This window comes from Ahaetulla prasina, chromosome 6 (genome assembly GCF_028640845.1).
Source record: "Ahaetulla prasina isolate Xishuangbanna chromosome 6, ASM2864084v1, whole genome shotgun sequence".
Classification (NCBI taxonomy): domain Eukaryota; kingdom Metazoa; phylum Chordata; class Lepidosauria; order Squamata; family Colubridae; genus Ahaetulla; species Ahaetulla prasina.
This window is the reverse complement of record NC_080544.1, coordinates 54,157,131-54,175,445: the sequence shown is the minus strand read 5'-3', so window position 1 is coordinate 54,175,445 and position 18,315 is coordinate 54,157,131. Positions and strand designations below refer to the sequence as shown.

The 18,315-nt window shown below is 37.5% G+C and overlaps 1 protein-coding gene across 2 annotated transcripts in view; it reads left to right on the top strand.

Annotated features, from left to right (window-relative positions):
• Positions 1–18,315, top strand: part of ADRA2A (adrenoceptor alpha 2A) — a 119,999-nt gene that overhangs the window by 13,820 nt on the left and 87,864 nt on the right. The window contains exon 3 of one of the 2 annotated variants that reach the window (XM_058189418.1): positions 5,544–6,018. The exons of the other annotated variant lie outside the window; for it this stretch is intronic. The gene's annotated coding sequence lies outside the window, so the exon portion shown is untranslated. Of the gene's footprint in view, positions 1–5,543; positions 6,019–18,315 lie in introns of those variants that run through there. 2 annotated transcript variants of the gene reach the window in all.

The window sequence follows — 18,315 nt, the reverse complement described above, 5'->3', positions numbered from 1 at the left end:
TATATTTTTCAACCAAGGTGATATAATGGAAATTGGTATGATTTCTGATGAATGCTGACAACTTTCATTGTGTGATTTGTGTATGTTATCATTGTGTGACTTGTGTATGCCATCTATCTATCTATCTATCTATCTATCTATCTATCTATCTATCTATCTATCTATCTATCTATCTATCTATCTATCTATCTATCTATCTATCTATCTATCCCCAACTTTATTATTTTTATAAATAAATTCTTGCCATTGTTGTAGATTACAGGGATTTCTTACTAATAAAATTTCATATTTAATGGAGATTAGCCTACTCAACACCAAGTAGGAAAGTAGTATGTTAATAACATATTTGTGAAAAAAATTTTAGTGGACACAAGTGTTATGTAGGTAGGCCATCTTTAAATAGGTCTTACTACTTCTAGCAGATGTGATACATAATTTAAGGATATGAATCTGGTTACAAATAAAATGTTTTTGTGTAACAGTTTAACAAAATTTGGACTGCTGAGATTACTTTTTCTGGTTCCTTGTTGCTTGAGGAATGCTTTAAGGATTTGCTAGAGCTTGAACTGGAGTATGTAAACAACAGAAGGTTCTGCTATTTTGAATGAAATGTTTCAGCAATTTTTCCCTTGGCGATCAGCTTGTTGTAAGCAGGGAGGATAAGTACACTGCTTTTCTTTCTGGGGTGGGGGTGGGGAATCTTTTCAATTATAGGGGGGAATAAATTTGGGACATTGATTTAACTGTCCTAAATTGAATCAGTCTTAGACAAATACTGGGAGAATTTGATTACAGAAAATTCTCAGTTCCATCCTCACAATGTCCCACTTCCAGTTTTCCAAGTTTTTCCAACCTCAAAACTGGAAGTCAGTGGGAATTAATTATTAGTTTCTTTTCTTTGAAAGCAGAGGTATGCTTTTGTTCTGGAGAAAAACTAATGAGCCGATTTTATTTTAAGCAAATAAGGTTGAGAACTTGAATAATGAAATACAATAAACAATGTGATTGATGTGAGATTTGCACTTAATTATTTTGGGTCTTTAGACAAGTCTAGCATTTCTTTAATGTTAACACCTATTCCAATTAACATGAACACTTTAAACTGACATCTCTCAACATATTATGTCAAAGATGGCTTTCATGGGTAATCTTACCAATGACAAATATTGGTAGCAACTGAATGATTAACTTTTGCACTAGGTTTGCAACTTAACTGTAAAATGTGAAATGAATACCCATCTTATCAGTTCTAACACACACAATTTGCTTATCTCTCTCCCAAATTGAAGGTTACTTAAATGTAAACTAACGGTATGAATATAAGAAGGCTTTATAAATTATTTGCAGAAAATCACACACACACACACACACACACACACACACACACACACACACATTTATCTATCTATCTATCTATCTATCTATCTATCTATCTATCTATCTATCTATCTATCTATCTATCATCTATCTATCTATCATCTATCTATCTTTATCCTCCTTTTAAAAATGATCTCAATTTACAATTTTTACAAATAGATATGCCATTTTGTGAAGTGTCCTTTGGTATTAATGCAGAGTTGAACTAATCACTGGAGTTATAATTAATGCATTAATGTGATGAATAAACTAGCTTTCTCCAGAGAATCTAAATGCTGCATAAAATCAAAAGTCATCAAAAGCATATCTAAAAGTTTTTGAATCTAATTGCTTATATGCAACTAGAAATAAGCTCCTTTGAACTCAATGGAGTTGAACATTCAGAAATGAGAAATTATTCATTTTTTAAACCAATTTATAAGGCTGCCCAAATCAAACAGAAGGGCTCCTGATGTCTTACAGAATTGAAATACAAAGCACAATTCCCCACCACCACACCGTTGAAGTGACAACAGATATATTCCCACTGATCACTTCATTGGCTGTGTATCAATCTTGGATCCCCAGGCCTGCTAACATCTTCAGAGCCTTCCATAAAAGTAACAAGATAGGGGCTAATTTTATTTCTAAGTGAATGATATTCTATAGGGAGGAAGTTATCATTGAAAAGGGCCTTCTTTAGTGCAGTCCCATGTAGAATGCATTGCAATAGTCCAAATGGGAGATGACCAGGGTGTTCGTGACTTTAAGAAGGGGACATTGGTCCAGGAATGGGCATAACTGGCACAAAACCACGCAGTTGGGCAAAGACCCTGCTGGCCATGACTGCTATTTATGCGTAGAGCAGGTCTCATGAATTCAAGAGAGCTCCCACATTACTCACTGGATCTGTCTGGGGCAGTGCAACCCCTCCATGACTAGAGATGGCAATTCATCAAGAACCAAGGAGCTCTGTGTTTCAGTTTTAATCTATTACTCCCCATAAAATTTTAGCCTGTTGCTCACTATCCAGACCTCAACAGCAGGAGGGCAGTTATGTCATCATTTAACTTAACATAGGCAGTGATGTACAATTGAGTATCATTAGCATAATGATGATATTTCACCCTGTACACATGATCTATCCTAGTAGTTTCACATAATTGTGAAACAGGAATTCAGACAGCCCTGTCCCTTGCAGGATTCCGCAAAGGGGGGGGCCAAGGATTGAACTTCTTTCTCACAATCAATACTGAATGAAAACATTTTTGGAAAACAAAGTGTTCCCAACTCCCAGCCCCCAGAGTCATCCCACAAGGATACAAAAGTTGATAGTATCAAAAGTTGCTGAGAGGTCACTTTAGAGCAAGGGTGGGACAGATACAAGAAGATGCATGATCTCCATCCTGCTCCTGCCAAAGATCATTGAAAAGCATAACCAATGCCATTTTCAACCCATATCTAGGCTGGAATCCCAATTTGAGAAGTTCCAGATAATCTGTTTCATGCCGGATCATCTGAAGTTGCATCACTTTCTCAATAACTTTCCTGAAAAAGAGGAAGTTGGAGACAGCACAGAAATGGTCTATCATAGTGGCATGTAGTGATGATTTCTTAAGAAGGCGGCAAACCACAATTTCCTTAAAGCTGCGGCACCACTTTCTCATCTAAAATAGCATTTTGGAAGGCTTTTATCAACTGGGGCCATGGATCTAAAACACAGGTGTCTGAGCTCTTATTCCCTAGGATCCTGTCTACTTTCTTAGGAGCTACAAGGTCAAACAATTTTAACTGTTTTAACCAAGTCATCATAGATTATTAAGCAAGACTCCATGTGACTGCAATTTGCAATTTTTCCTGTCTATGGACATGCTCAGTCATCCAGGTCATGGTTGTCCCAAAAGGTATTTCTTCAGAGCTGAAGAAGCTTCTTGGATAAGAAGCAAAACATATTCAAAGAAAAAAACCAGAAAGTCCAGTTACCTCTTGAAAAAACACCTTTGGGATTGAAATTTTCCTACTGATTTCTAGATTTGTTTTGCTTGTCAAAAGCTGGTTGTGAAGAGAACAAATAGTGATCATGTGTCCGCAGGACAACGCAATGGTCATAAACACACGCTGGTTGTAAATTAACACAGCTGCATATATTACAAATATGAGGAATGGTTGCAAAGCTGTTTTTTCTTAACTTTTGCAACTTAAGTCACTAAAGAAAGGAGTTGGTAAGAGAAGGCTACTTGCATTATGAGACTTAGAATAGAATAGAATAGAATAGAATAGAATAGAATTTTTTATTGACCAAGTGTGATTGGACACACAAGGAATTTGTCTTGGTGCATATGCTCTCAGTGTACATAAAAGAAAAGATACCTTCATCAAGGTACAACATTTACAACACAAATGATGGTCAATATATCAATATAAATCATAAGGATTGCCAGCAACAAAGTTACAGTCATACAGTCATAAGTGGAAAGAGATTGGTGATGGGAGCGATGAGAAGATTAATAGTAGTGCAGATTTAGTAAATAGTTTGACAGTGTTGAGGGAATTATTTGTTTAGCAGAGTGATGGCCTTCGGGAAAAAAACTGTTCTTGTGTCTTGTTCTGGTGTGCAGTGCTCTATAGCACCGTTTTGAGGGTAGGAGTTGAAACAGTTTATGACCTGGATGTGAGGGATCTGTAAATATTTTCACGGCCCTCTTCTTGATTCGTGCAGTATACAGGTCCTCAGTGGAAGGCAGGTTGGTAGCAATTATTTTTTCTGCAGTTCTAATTATCCTCTGAAGTCTGTGTTTTTCTTGTTGGGTTGCAGAACCGAACCAGACAGTTATAGAGGTGCAAATGACAGACTCAATAATTCCTCTGTAGAACTGAATCAGCAGCTCCTTGGGCAGTTTGAGCTTACTGAGTTGGCGCAGAAAGAACATTCTTTGTTGTTCTTTTTGATGATGTTTTTGATGTTAGCTGTCCATTTTAGATCTTGTGATATGATAGAACCTAGAAATTTAAAGGTTTCTACTGTTGATACTGTGTTGTCTAGTATTGTGAGAGGTGGAAGTATGGAAGGGTTTCTCCTAAAGTCTACCACCATTTCTACGGTTTTGAGCGTGTTCAGTTCCAGATTGTTTTGGTTGCACCACAAGGCTAGTCGTTCGACCTCTCATCTATATGTGGATTCGTCATTGTCTCAAATGAGACCAATCACTGTTGTGTCATCTGTGAACTTCAGTAGCTTGACAGATGGATCGTTGGAGATGCAGTCATTGGTATACAGAGAGAAGAGAAGTGGGGAGAGCACAGAGCCCTGGGGGCCCCCTGTGCTAATTGTACAGGTATTTGATGTGATCTTGCTTAGCTTCACCTGCTGCTTCCTGTTTGTTAGGAAGCTTGTGATCCACTTACAAGTCTGTAGCTGTACCTGTAGCTGGTTTAGCTTAGTTAGAAGAATGTCTGTAATGATGGTATTGAATGCTGAACTAAACTCTACATAGAGGACCCTTGCATAGGTCTTTGGAGACTCAAGATGTTGTAGGATATAGTGCAGAGCCATATTAACAGCATCATCTGTTGATCTATTTGCTCGGTATGCAAATTGCAAGGGATCTAACAGCGGATCCGTGATGGTTTTCAAGTAGGAAAGCATTAGCCTTTCAAAGGTTTTCATGACTATAGATGTTAAAGCAACTGGTCTGTAGTCTTATGTAGTCTGTAGTCTGGTGGGCTTCTTCGGCACTGGAATGATGGTAGAGCGTTTGAAGCAAGAAGGAACATAGCACATCTCTAGTGATTTATTGAAGATATGGGTGAAGATGGGGGCCAATTGGTCAGCACAGACTTTTAAGCAAGAAGGAGTTATCTTGTCTGGGACTGGAGCTTTTCCTGGCTTTTGTCTGTGAAATAGATCCTGCACTTCCTTTTCTGAGATCACTAGGGGTTGTGAACTTCACTCATATGTGGAATTAATTTTATAAAATTGAAATGAATCTGTTGCAAATTGTTAAGAATTAATTAACATAGCCTTTACAACTGGGGTGCCATTTCCCCTGAAGGAGGAGACATATAAAATTTGAATACATCTCTCTTTAACACTAAGGATATTTCATATGTTTTACTAATCTAATGTCTTTGGCATTCTTGCACGAGGATAACCTGACCACCCGTACTTGTATCTTCTTGTCTTACAGTAAATGAACTCTGTGTGAAGTTGCCCTTGAAGATAATAGGAAGTCTGAATAGAAATGCCATATTTTCATCCCTGCACTTCAGTAAACATATTAAGGCAATTGGACACTGTCCTTGGGTTATCTATTTCTCCTTTAAATTTAATTTTATTTTATGCTGAAGTTTTCCGTAATGTATTTAAGTCATGTACATGCTTTAGAAATGATTGTGGTATTTGCAAGGTTATTGTATTCCATGTATTCCGAGTATAAAGAGGAGTGGTTCTGTAGGAGGAAAAACAATAAGGATAACAATAAGAAGGCAACAGTCAGCAACCTTTTCGGGGGGAAGTAATCAAGTGTTTGTTTGTTTAAATATCAAAACTAAATTTAACTTGCATACCAAAGTTGCCTGTATCTCAATCAAGTAGGCTTCTGGAAAATCTTCCCCTGAATTTTCCCCTCTGTCTTCAGGGAACTAGTATCTCCTTGTACTGTACCTTGCTGCATAGCAACAGTCTGATTACTTTATACTATTTGCAGATTTATGATTACAGATAATCCTTGACTTACAACAGTTCATTTAGTGACTGTTCAAAGTTACAACACTGAAAAAAGTGACTTATGACCATTTTTCACATTTATGACCGTTGCAGCATTGCCATGGTCATGTAATAAAAGACACCTGGCAACTGACTCATATTGACTATTTACTGATTATATATTTATTTATTATTTACTGCTGTGTCGTGTGTTCTCCTTTTGCAACTTTCTGACAAGCAAAGTCAATGGGGAGGCCAGATTCATTTGACAATGTTTCAAACTGCAGTGATTCACTTAGCAAATGTGGCAAGAAAGGTTGTAAAATCAGGCGAAATTCACTTAACAAATGTTTCACTTACCAACAGAAATGTTGGGCTCATTTATGGTCATTAAGTCAAGGACTACCTGTATACTTGATGGAGCCAATGAAGAGACAATTACAGAATCCATTGAAGGACAATTTCCGGGCCTTTCAGGGCAACATCGAATGAGCAGCATAAATATAAATCTATGAAACAGAATTCACTGCTAAGAAGGATTGTTTCAAGTAGATTAACATTTTGGGCTTGCTTTTTCAAGGAGCAAAGAGACTCTGCGTGTACATATGAATCTAAATCTGATCTGCCTTGTACTTTACTCATGCCTTGAAGCACTTCCAGCTGGTGCCTGACATTTGGAGATGTTCAGAATGATACAGACTTTTGAAGCCTCTTTTGGTTGTACCAGATGTGAAGCCATTTAGGAATGTTGGGAGTGAGAGAATTAACAAAAGCTGTCACCCTCACCATTAGATATTCTTCTTTAACCCTTAGGCTTAAATTAATTCAGCAGAACATGCCAATCCTCTTCATCATCATTAAGAAAAAGAGATGCTGTCAAAAATCACTACACTGGCAGCATCTTTATTTAGTTCGGGCTTAGGAGTCTGTGGTTGTTGTTGTTGGTTTTTTAAAGGACTTATACATGATTAGCGACCTTCCTGCTTTTTGGAAGTGACTCTCAATACATGAGATATATGCGAGTGCCCTTAGCAGTAGAAATATTTCACAACAATATTGTAAGATATTGTGCAGTACTACACACTGTTGTTGAAATTGTGCCATAGCCAAGAAAGAAACAGCTAACATTACACCTAACTCAAGAGGCACATGGAGAGGAAAAAAACTATGCCAGGAATATAGTGTGTTCTTTTTTTAGTTCTATCTTCTATATCCATTCCAGAGTCCTTCATGGATGTAATTTTTCTTTTTATTGGTTTTTGTTTTTGTTTTGTCAACTGAATTGCACTTTCTGCTTGGCCCATCTCTGGTACAAGCCACTCACCAGTTCCTGAGTGCAGAATGAGTGAAATTGTTCTCTTATTCCTAGCTCATTGTAATATATAAATTTCTCTTCCTTTCCCTCTCTGTCTCTGACCCCCCCCAATACAGATAGAAACGTTTATTAATCTTTCTGTGGGGCTCAGACAAAAAGGACATTTCTATACATTGACTTTGCACTGGTACACAAGCAACTCCAGACATGTCTGATTCACAAAATAGTAGTTGGTTATGAAAACTGTTAAAGAGTTTTTTAATGCTTTCGGTTAAATATGATTTATTTCATACTCAAGCGAAGTTATCTTGCTTTTCTTTAATTTCTTATTTAAAAAAGAAATGACGATCTTATTGTAGTGCAAGTGTTCTATCAAACAAGCAAGACAATGCTGCTGGATTAAGAAAGGAAACATATAGGAAATTTTTTTAAAGTTAGACAGCTAACATACTCATTATATTAAATCATGTAAAATCAGAGACAGCAAATGGTCTTACACCATGGTCTTTTGCTTGGTGTATTAGCAATAAAGAGACCTTTAAAAATATTATTTATATTCCATGTTTGCCTTTCCAAGCATTGCAGTTAGAGAGTATATGTTATTTTGCACTCTGAAAATGATATAATTTCATTAAGTGTACAGTTTATTAATATGCACAGGAAAGTTCACCCAGTGAAATGCTTTGCATTGCTTAGTCCTCCCAAAGAAGTTCATGAGAGCTGATAAATACAGAGATTTATTAAGGAGTATGTTTTAAATGAAAAATATACCATGCTTTGCTGAGCATATGGTTTCACCTGAACAATTCTATTGCATTTCTTTGAAAGCTATAGATGCTGCATGAAAAATGACATTGACTATGCTGCATAATCTAGCAAACTGAATGCAATTTCTTATTTTCTGACCAATTCCTAGGAGACCAGGCTCTGATAATAAAATAATAAGATAAGATAAAATGTACTCTTCCATAAAAATATTGGAGAAACCAAGAAAACCTAGTAAAATCTAGTAAGATAAGTAATACATAAATTGTGTGCCATATGCCATGTGTGTTATATTAATTTCTTTTCAAGGATAATCAGAGGCACAAGAATTTTCCCAACAACAAAGTCAATAGATTACTTTTACAACTGATTGGAAGGCCAGTTAATGGCGAAGTAGAACAACTACAGAAATATTTAAAAAGCATGCACAATTGAAACACGGTGAATCTGAAGCTGGCTATAGCTTCAAATTCAGTGCATTTCAATTATGTATGCGTTTAAATATTTATAGTAGCAAAATGATTTCAACATGCTTAGAATCTGCAAGAAAACAACCACCACCAAAAATCTTTAATTATTTCAGTGCATTTATGTATCCATATATAAACCAATACATACTGTATAGGCAGGAAAATATCCCAGTGTTATGGCTATTAATATTATACAGTGCTTTGTAAGTATACTTTACTTACAAATTGTACAATACAATTGTATTGTATGTATCTCTATCTGCATGTTTCTCTTTCTCTTTCTGTGTCTATATGTATTTATATATGTATGTATGTGTGTGTATATGTGTGTCCATATATGCATGGCTGTTTTATTTCTAAATTCAGGCTATTGGGATTTTCATCATGGTTTTGCCCTTATTTGTAATTTGCATTTGTAATGATAATTGTGATAATATTTTCATTGACTCCAAAAAGCTCTCAGTGTTTTTCTTTGTAATGTTTTGCTATACAATATAAAGCTTCCTGGTGCATTCATTATTCAGCCCAGGAATGTTTAGTAGAAAGTATATTTGGTTATCAAGTTTTCTGGCAGACAGTTCAATTGCATAGAAGGAGATAAAAAGTCTCTTCTTCATAAATTACCCATATTTCTCAGAAATGTTGCAGTTTTGTCCCCTTAAGTCATAAGAGCTCAGCATCACTTTTAGAATGTAGAGGCAGCAGATCTAAAACAAGCAAACAAATCAACTGAGCTCTCATATTGTGAGGTAAATGTTTCCATTCTTATCAAAAAGAGTTTTGTATTTTGGGGGTTGAGAAGACAGAAGAACCTAAATTATTTATTTTATCATGAGTTTACAAGCTCCAGGAATGAAATCTATAGATACAAGAAAAGCTATGTAGCTTCATATCTTTTTCTGCCTTTGTCTTCTTGTTCTTATGGCTTCCTAAAAAGGGAGATAAATGTATTTTCTATGTGTTTTCCCTTCAAGTTAATCTCTTAATAGCTAGGCTTTTCATCAGATTCCTTTATTACCATTTAAGATTCATAGTTCAGTTGAAAAAAGCCATGGTGAATTCATTTATTTATTTAGCATATTTATGTAGCTGTCCATCTTACTAATACAACTCTGAGTAGCATCTAAACAAAAACATTTAAAAACAAATATAACAATCATTTAGAAACAATTACATATATATAAAAACCAAGATTAAGCCAGACTAACAACATCCTAAACAGCCACCTCACAGTTTCCCAAGGAGATCCCAAAGGTTGTTGGAAAAACCATGTTTCAAAGGCTTTTCAGAAGACTAATAGGGATGGGCTAATCTTATTTCAGGAGAATAATGTTCCTGAGAGCGGGAGATACAGCAGATTGGTTCCATCAGATTGAACTCTTTAGTGAATAGGATCTATGACATATCTCTCCTGTTGGACCTGTTGGGATAGGTAGATTTAATCTAGAAAAGGTGGCCCCTCAGATAACCTGATCCCATTCTATGTAGGTCTTTAAAGGTCAATAACCAGCACCTTGAATTTCATCTGGAAACAAACTGGCAGCCACTGCAGCTCAAGTAATAGAGATGTTCCATACCTGTCCATGCAGCTGCACTTTGTACCAGTTGAAGCCCCAGACCCTCTTCAAAAGCAAAACGGTGTGTTGGGATCATTTTTTGATTTAGTCTATCAAAAGGAGTTTAATTGCCTGCTTATATTTTGGTCTAAAGAATGGTTTGGGATGTGCAACCACTGAACTCCCTGAATAGATTGTTAGTATATAAAATCAGATCTCCCTGTTTTTATGTGGTTTTTGATTTTTTTTTAGGGAGGTTGTTTTTGAATTAATATACAAAACCAGTGAATGTTCTCGATGCTGGGAGTGCGTTGAATGCAGTATATTCTTCCATACAATTTCTGATTCTTTGAAATATAGCTCTATGTTTATATATGTTATAATGCAGGTATTCCAAATGGAAAGGAAACAATTATTTGGAAAGGAAACAGCATGCCATAATTTCTTTTTCTTTGACATGATTAGCCCATGATTAGTTCTTACATGCTAATCAGTGGTCTGTTTCTACACTACTGTTACCAAGAGAGCTATTAAAAGGAGCTTTATTCAGCCTTTATAAACATTACAAAAAACATAGATGCAGATGCCAAATTAGGAATGCTGACTTTTGAAGTTGTTGGGGGATGGAAAGCATATGGCTTCTGAAAGCTTTAGATGTTTCTCCAAAGTCCTTGTAATATTTGTCATCAAACAATCAATTTAAATGTAACAGAAGGTAAACTAATTTAGACAACAAGGAAGACTCTTTTTCACTGCATTTAACTGATTAATTAGTCACTAAATGAGGAGGAAATGTATATGAAGTAATTTTTATCCAAAGAAACATAAAAAGATATATAAATATAACAAAAATACAGCTCTGTCTCTTCCCAATGATGCTTGCCTGTCCTGTGAAATTCAACAGGAGAAGCTTGTCCCATGTTCTGTGGCGGGGTTCAGCAACAGATCCTTTTCTGTTTGGTACCTGTCCTTTGGAATGTATACATTTGATTAATAAATACATTTGATAAACAAATGAACAAATATCATTCTGCAAAGTTGCTCTGGATTTTCTGGCTTTCTGAAAGGCATAGAAAAACAGGTTTATCCATCAAACCTGGTGCCCTGATAGAATACGTGGGACCATTTCTTGATCATAGTCGTGTTAAATGGAGGTTCCCTACTGTCATGTTACTTTATTTAAGTTGTTTTTATTTTGCTTGTTTTTACTCTGTGTTCGAATACTTATTTTTAGTCACTCATAGTCATACAGACAAGATCGGTGGCTATATAAATAAACAAAACTGTGTATGGAATGTTCCAGCTTCTTAAAGACAGGTTTTTCAGTTGCAATATTTTTCCAACAAATCTTTATTTGAAAGAACATATGATAGTAATAACATTGATTCCACAATGTGCTTTGCAAATTTTCCTATAGAAACATAATACGAATCATATGCTCTACAGACCACAATGATCATAGATGTGAAAGCCAAATGCTAGAAGCAGGAAATAAATAAAAAAAAATGTATATCTAAGCTGTCAAGTCTGAAAGAAAGAAGCTGACAATTTAGAAGGTCACAATGCACAAAAGTTTGAATGACTATTGTGGTGAAAATGGTTCAACATTTTTTTTAAAAAAACAGGATATTCAAAATGTCAGACGAAATTTAATTTTAAGGCTATGCCTGCCAATTGGACTACATGGGGACAAAAAGGAAGACATGTCCATCTTTTCCCAGATATCTGGTACCCTAAGCTGATCTTACATTATCTTTATATTGGTAGAGTATCCTTGTTTTTTTTTTGTAAGATGCTGCTAGATGTGAATTATGGTTACTGTGTCTGGGTGGGAAAATTCAGACATCCTGGAACAGAGGAAAAAAACCCTTCCTGTATTTCTTTGTTATCTTCTAGTGGTCATCCAAATTTTTGAAGATATGGTAGCTCTAATGGATCTCAGTAAATTTTTTACATCATTTCAACTATCATGTTGAAATATTGATTGGAAAAACTGGCAGTGAATATTATCTGCCTCAATTTAACTGTGACATATATATACTTCAAGTAAAGAAGAGGAGACCCGAAGACATGTGGATTAGATCCAGGACTTCCCTATCTTTCCCTGACCTCAACAGCACACATGGATATTCTCTCTGGCTCTCTGAAAAGGGTTTATTCATAAATATTACAGTTCAGTAAATGAACTGCTGCCCAATCACATGATCTTTCAAACAGTGTCATAGCCCCACTCTTGCAGATTCTGAATTCAAACTTATATGTATAGCATTAAGGTAAAATCTAATATATAGATTATTTTTCTCTTACTTGCTATAAAACATTTATGGATAATCATTTTTTTAAAATAGTGTGGCCAGGAAAATCATTTTCATTTCCTGCAAGCATGAAAATACGGATTTGTTAAAAGCCTTGCCATCTTGTGCCTAGAAAACTCTTCCTACTTTAAAGTAGAAAAATCTTTTTTTTAGTGTGGGAATTACAGTACAGTGAAATGTCCTGGAAGTATAATATCACCAAGGAAAACCTATGAGCTTGTTCTTTTTTAGAAGAATGGGTCATGCTACACAATATAGGCAAAAGGCATGAGGTAGTATAAGCATGACACCCCCATTCAGCTTGTAATGGGCATCCTTCACTGTTGATGGCTAACTAATTGTCCATTGATATACAATGGGAAAAAAACAATTACTGTCTTTCTGTCAAAGACATCATTCATTCAGGAAATGGCTGAAGGATGCCCATTTTGATAAAGAGAATAATGATGTTCTTGAAAACTGAGCAATGCTTAGAGGCAGATAACTTATGTACAACCAGCTGTTTCTAAAATATCCTATTAGTTTCTGTGGAACTGGAATTGGAGGGTAAACAGATGGAGAGAGGTCAATATGATTAGAGAAAACAATCCAATTATTTGAAATGCATAATAAACAGATAATAAATATTTCTCTGAAAAACTAATGTTAGTTAGACACCAATTTAAATGAAAATTAGCACCGAATGGAAAGTATCATTCCCATTATATTCTGAGTTTACTTTGGGAAGAAGATGATGGACCACCTATTATGAAGCAATAACCCTCCGCATCCTAGGAAAGAATAAAAAATTAGAAGAATGCAATTGTGCTACGACAATGTGTCAGTTAAATGTGAAGAAAACGTAACAACACTTATTCAGAAATAGATAGGAAGTTATAAGATTTGGCAACAAGAAGACAAGCAGCAGAAACTGCAAGTGGAAATGAAGGATATGAAAAGCTTAAGCAAGATATAACTCTATAAGGGCAAAATGAAACATAAACTCAGGTGAGCTACAACTTTACAGACCATGGGTGTCAAACTTGCAGCATCAAACTGTGACGTATCGTAACATTTTTTCCCTTTGCAGAGCTGTGGGTGTGGCCTATGCATGACACATCTGGCCTGCGGGCCACCAATTTGACATCCTTGCCATTGACAAATGGTCATGTAGACTAAAAAGCAAGGTAGAATTCCCGAAAAGATATTAGCTTTGTGAAATGTTACTTCCCTATTTCAGGAAGTACGTTCAATAAAAGTTTTGCAAAAGTCCTTCTCTCGTGTCTGGCCCGATTGGCTTCTGTGTTATGCTGAACCAATTTTTGGACAACAAAGAGATGTATTCAGTTTAAAAGCTGAAATGGTCTCGTTGTACAGCATAATTAAAAGTATTTATGTATCCATGATGTTACAAATCACATGACAATTAGGAACGTTTGTTATATGATTTGTGGAGAAAATAAAATTTCAGCTTTTTTTTTTTTTTAGATTTTTATACCGCCCTTCTCCCGAAGGATTCAGGGCGGTTTACAGCCAGAATAAGAACACAAGCAATATACAATTAAAACAAAATTAAAAAACTTATTATATAATTGGCCAAAAATTTAAAAACATTTAAAATCTAAAAAACTCATTAAAATCTAGAAATTTAGAATTTAAAAATTAAAAATTAAAATTTAAGCCAGCCCCGCGCGAGTAAATAAATACGTTTTCAACTCGCAGCGAAAGGTCCGAAGATCAGGTACTTGGCGCAAGCCAGGGGGAAGTTCGTTCCAGAGGGTAGGAGCCCCCACACAGAAGGATCTTCCCCTGGGAGCCGCCAGCCGGCGTTGCTTGGCGGACGGCTCCCTGAGAAGTCCCTCTCTGTGTGAGCGTACGGGTCGGTGGGAGGCATGGGATAACAGAAGGCGGTCCCGTAAGTACCCAGGCCCCAAGCCATGGAGCGCTTTAAAGGTAGTGACCAAAACCTTAAAGTGCACCCGAAAGACCACAGGCAGCCAGTGCAGCCTGCGCAGGAGTGGTGTTACATGGGAGCCGCGTGCGGCTCCCTCTATCACCCGCGCAGCTGCGTTCTGGACTAACTGAAGCCTCGAGTGCACTTCAAGGGGAGCCCCATGTAGAGAGCATTGCAATAATCCAAGCGAGAGGTAACAAGAGCATGAGTGACTGTGCATAAGGCATCCCGATCAAGGAAGGGGCACAACTGGCGAACCAGGCGAACCTGGTGGAAAGCTCTCCTGGAGACGGCCGTCAAATGATCTTCGAACGACAGCCGTCCATCCAGGAGAACACCCAAGTTGCGCACCCTTTCCATTGGGGCCAATGACTCGCCCCCAACAGTCAGGTGCGGCTGCAGCTGACTGTATCGGGGTGCCGGCATCCACAGCCACTCCGTCTTGGAGGGATTGATCTTGAGCCTGTTTCTCCCCATCCAGACCCGTACGGCTTCCAAACACCGGGACAGCACTTCAACAGCTTCGTTGGGGTGGCCTGGGGTGGAAAAGTACAGCTGCGTGTCATCAGCATACAGTTGGTATCTCACCCCAAAGCCACTGATGATCTCACCCAGCGGCTTCATATAGATGTAGAACAGGAGAGGCGAGAGAATCGACCCCTGCGGCACCCCACAAGTAAGGCGCCTCATGATCGACCTCTGCCCCCTGTCAACACCGTCTGCGACGGTCAGAGAGATAGGAGGAGAACCACCGATACACGGTGCCTCCCACTCCCAACCCCTCAACGGTGCAGCAAGATACCATGGTTGATGGTATCAAAAGCCGCTGAGAGATCTAATAGGACCAGGGCAGAGGAATGACCCCTGTTTCTGGCCCTCCAGAGATCATCCACCAACGTGACCAAAGCTGTCTCCGTACTATATCCGGGTCGGAATCCGGACCGGAACGGGTCTAGATAGACAGCTTTATCCAGGTATTGGGGTAGCTGCTGCGCCACAACACTCTCTACAACCTTTGCAACAAAGCGAAGGTTGGAGACCGGATGATAATTACCCAAAATAGCTGGGTCCAGGGAAGGCTTCTTGAGGAGGGGTCTCACTACCGCCTCTTTCAAGGCGGCAGGGACAACCCCCTCCAACAAGGAAGCATTAATAATCCCCTGGAGCCAGCCTCGTGTCACCTCCTGTGTGGCCAGCACCAACCAGGAAGGGCACGGGTCCAGTAAACATGTGGTGGCATGAAGCCTCCCAAACAACCTGTCCACGTCCTCGAGAGCCACAGGGTCAAACTCATCCCAAACAATCTCGACAAGACGCGACTCTGTCCTCTCACCTGGATCATCCCAATTCCAGTCCAAGCCATCCCGGAGCTGAACGATTTTATCGTATAGATAACCACTAAACTCCTCGGCACGTCCCTGCAAAGGGTCATCCCGCGCCTCCTGATGAAGGAGAGAGCGGGTCACCCGAAACAGGGCGGCCGGGCGGTTATCTGCCGACGCAATGAGGGTGGAAGCGTAAGACCGCTTCACCTCCCTCAGTGCCACTAGAATAAGACCTAACTAGTGTCCGGTCAGCTTCGGAACGACTGGACCTTCAGGTACTATTAATTGAAACCAAGAGTTTGGCCTGTTAATTGAAACCAAGAGTTGGTAGTGAGACTGAATTTCCAGAAAACAGGTTTCCATACCTGTTCATAAATATGCATATAATATTCTCTTAGTTCAGAATGCTGTGACTTAATTTGCTACATCTTTCTTCTCCAATTGTTTTCTTCAAATGGCCTATTTTACAAGAGCAGTTTAACCATAGAAGCTAAAATGATATCTTGCTGTAACAGTGTTAAAGTACAGCCAAACCATTGCAGGTTTTACTTAGTAAATGTAGTAGCAACACTACTACATTTTAGTAATATTAAATATAGTATTAATAATGCAATGCAACTTGCTTTAACTGTTGTAGCGGCTGTTTGTTATTCTTTCTAATCAATCAATCAATCAATTAATTAAATTTATATGCATCAGCCTGAACATTCTTTCTTATATCTTGCAAATAAATAAATAAATGGCGCAATCTAGCAGTAACAGAACTGGTGAACTGGTCTGAGGAGAAAAACGCAAGTCCTCCAGAATATTCCCAGAGTGGTGGAGAGAAAAGATAGCTGTCTCTGCCTAAGGAAGAAAAGAGGGTTTCCAAACCCTGCCTCTCAGTGTCTTATGCACAAATATACACAAGTATACAAAATAAAACAAAAATAGACACAATTAGATTACAGAACTTCATAGGTTGGATTGGGGAGCCTGGCAAATAAGATTAAATCCACTGGTTAGGGTGCCCTATCCCTAGCTTTGTGTTTATTATTGTTACACTTTTTAATTTATATCTTTTGGCATTCAACCCACCTACCTCTGAACATTTTACTAGATTATAATTAGTTTAATCCAATTTTTTTAATTTTTTTTGCTACATTTGCTGTATTTGAGCAATACATTTAAGAGTCTTTGAAATAAAATTAGAATTTTAAGAATTATTTGTACTGTAGATATTTTACCATGCAATATAAAATATATTCTGTAATCAAGACTTTTTAGTACTTTTATTTTTCTGTTTATTTAAAATAAGAGCTGAAGTACACATTATACATACAAATCGAAAACTAAAATCGAAAACTAAAAGGGTTATCAGGGTTATCAGTGCATGTAACATAGATGTCTGTATGGGTAAGACTATCAACCATGCTATCAAGCAAAACCAAGCATTTAACAGTGAGTGCCATACCATGTGCACTAAACCAACAGGTGGCAAGAAAATAGGGCAGTCAACACAGGTTATGTAGACAGTAAACACAAGATCAATCCAAATGGACTCAAATGTCTATACACCAATGCACAGAGTATGAGGAATAAACAGGGTGAATTAGAAATTCAAGTAAATGAGGGCAGATATGATATTGTTGCCATTACGGAAACTTGGTGGGATGAAACTGACAAATGGAACATACAGCTAGAGGATATAAATTATTTAAAAGAAATAGACCAAATAAAAGAGGAGGTGGAGTTGCACTATATAAGAAATAACTACATCTCTACAGAAATAGAGCACAACAATGATGAAAATCATCTTGAATGTATTTGGGTCAATATAAAAGGGTGAAAACGATATTGCCATAGGTCTATACTATAGGCCACCCAACCAAACAGAGGAAGTAGATGAACTTTTTGCTAGTCAGCTAACTAAGGTATATAGGAAGCACATCACAGTAGTAATGGGGGATTTTTACTACCCTGACATCAACTGGGCAACAAACTCTGCACCAAGTGGAAGATCCAACAGGTTCCTAACAAACCTAGCAGACAACTTTGTTTCCCAAAAATAGAGAAGGCAACAAGGATCAGCCATATTGGACTTAATTCTCACTAACAGAGATGAAATGATAGAAGGTGTTGAAGCTACAGGAACCTTGGGGCAAGTGATCACACAATATTGGAATTCAACATTAAGCAAATACAAGTAGTAGAACAAAGTCAAACTAGAGTCTTGGACTTAAAGAGAGCTAATTTCAATAAACTTAGAGAGAGCTTGAGAAGGATTCAATGGATAAGAATCCTCAGGGGGAAAACAACTCAAGAAGCTTGGGAAATTTTGAAAAGTGAGATTATAAAAGCACAGTCTAACACAATACCAATGAAGAAGAAAATAATAGATCTCAAAAGAAACCAGCATGGATGCATAAAGAACTATCTGACAAATTGAAAGACAAAAGGACAAATATAAAAAGTGGAAAGAGGGCAAATAACTAAGGCAGAATATCAGCAACAGCCCAAGCCTATAAAGATGAAGTGAGGAAAGCTAAGGCTCACAATGAACATAGGCTAGCGACAAAAGTAAAAATAACAAAAA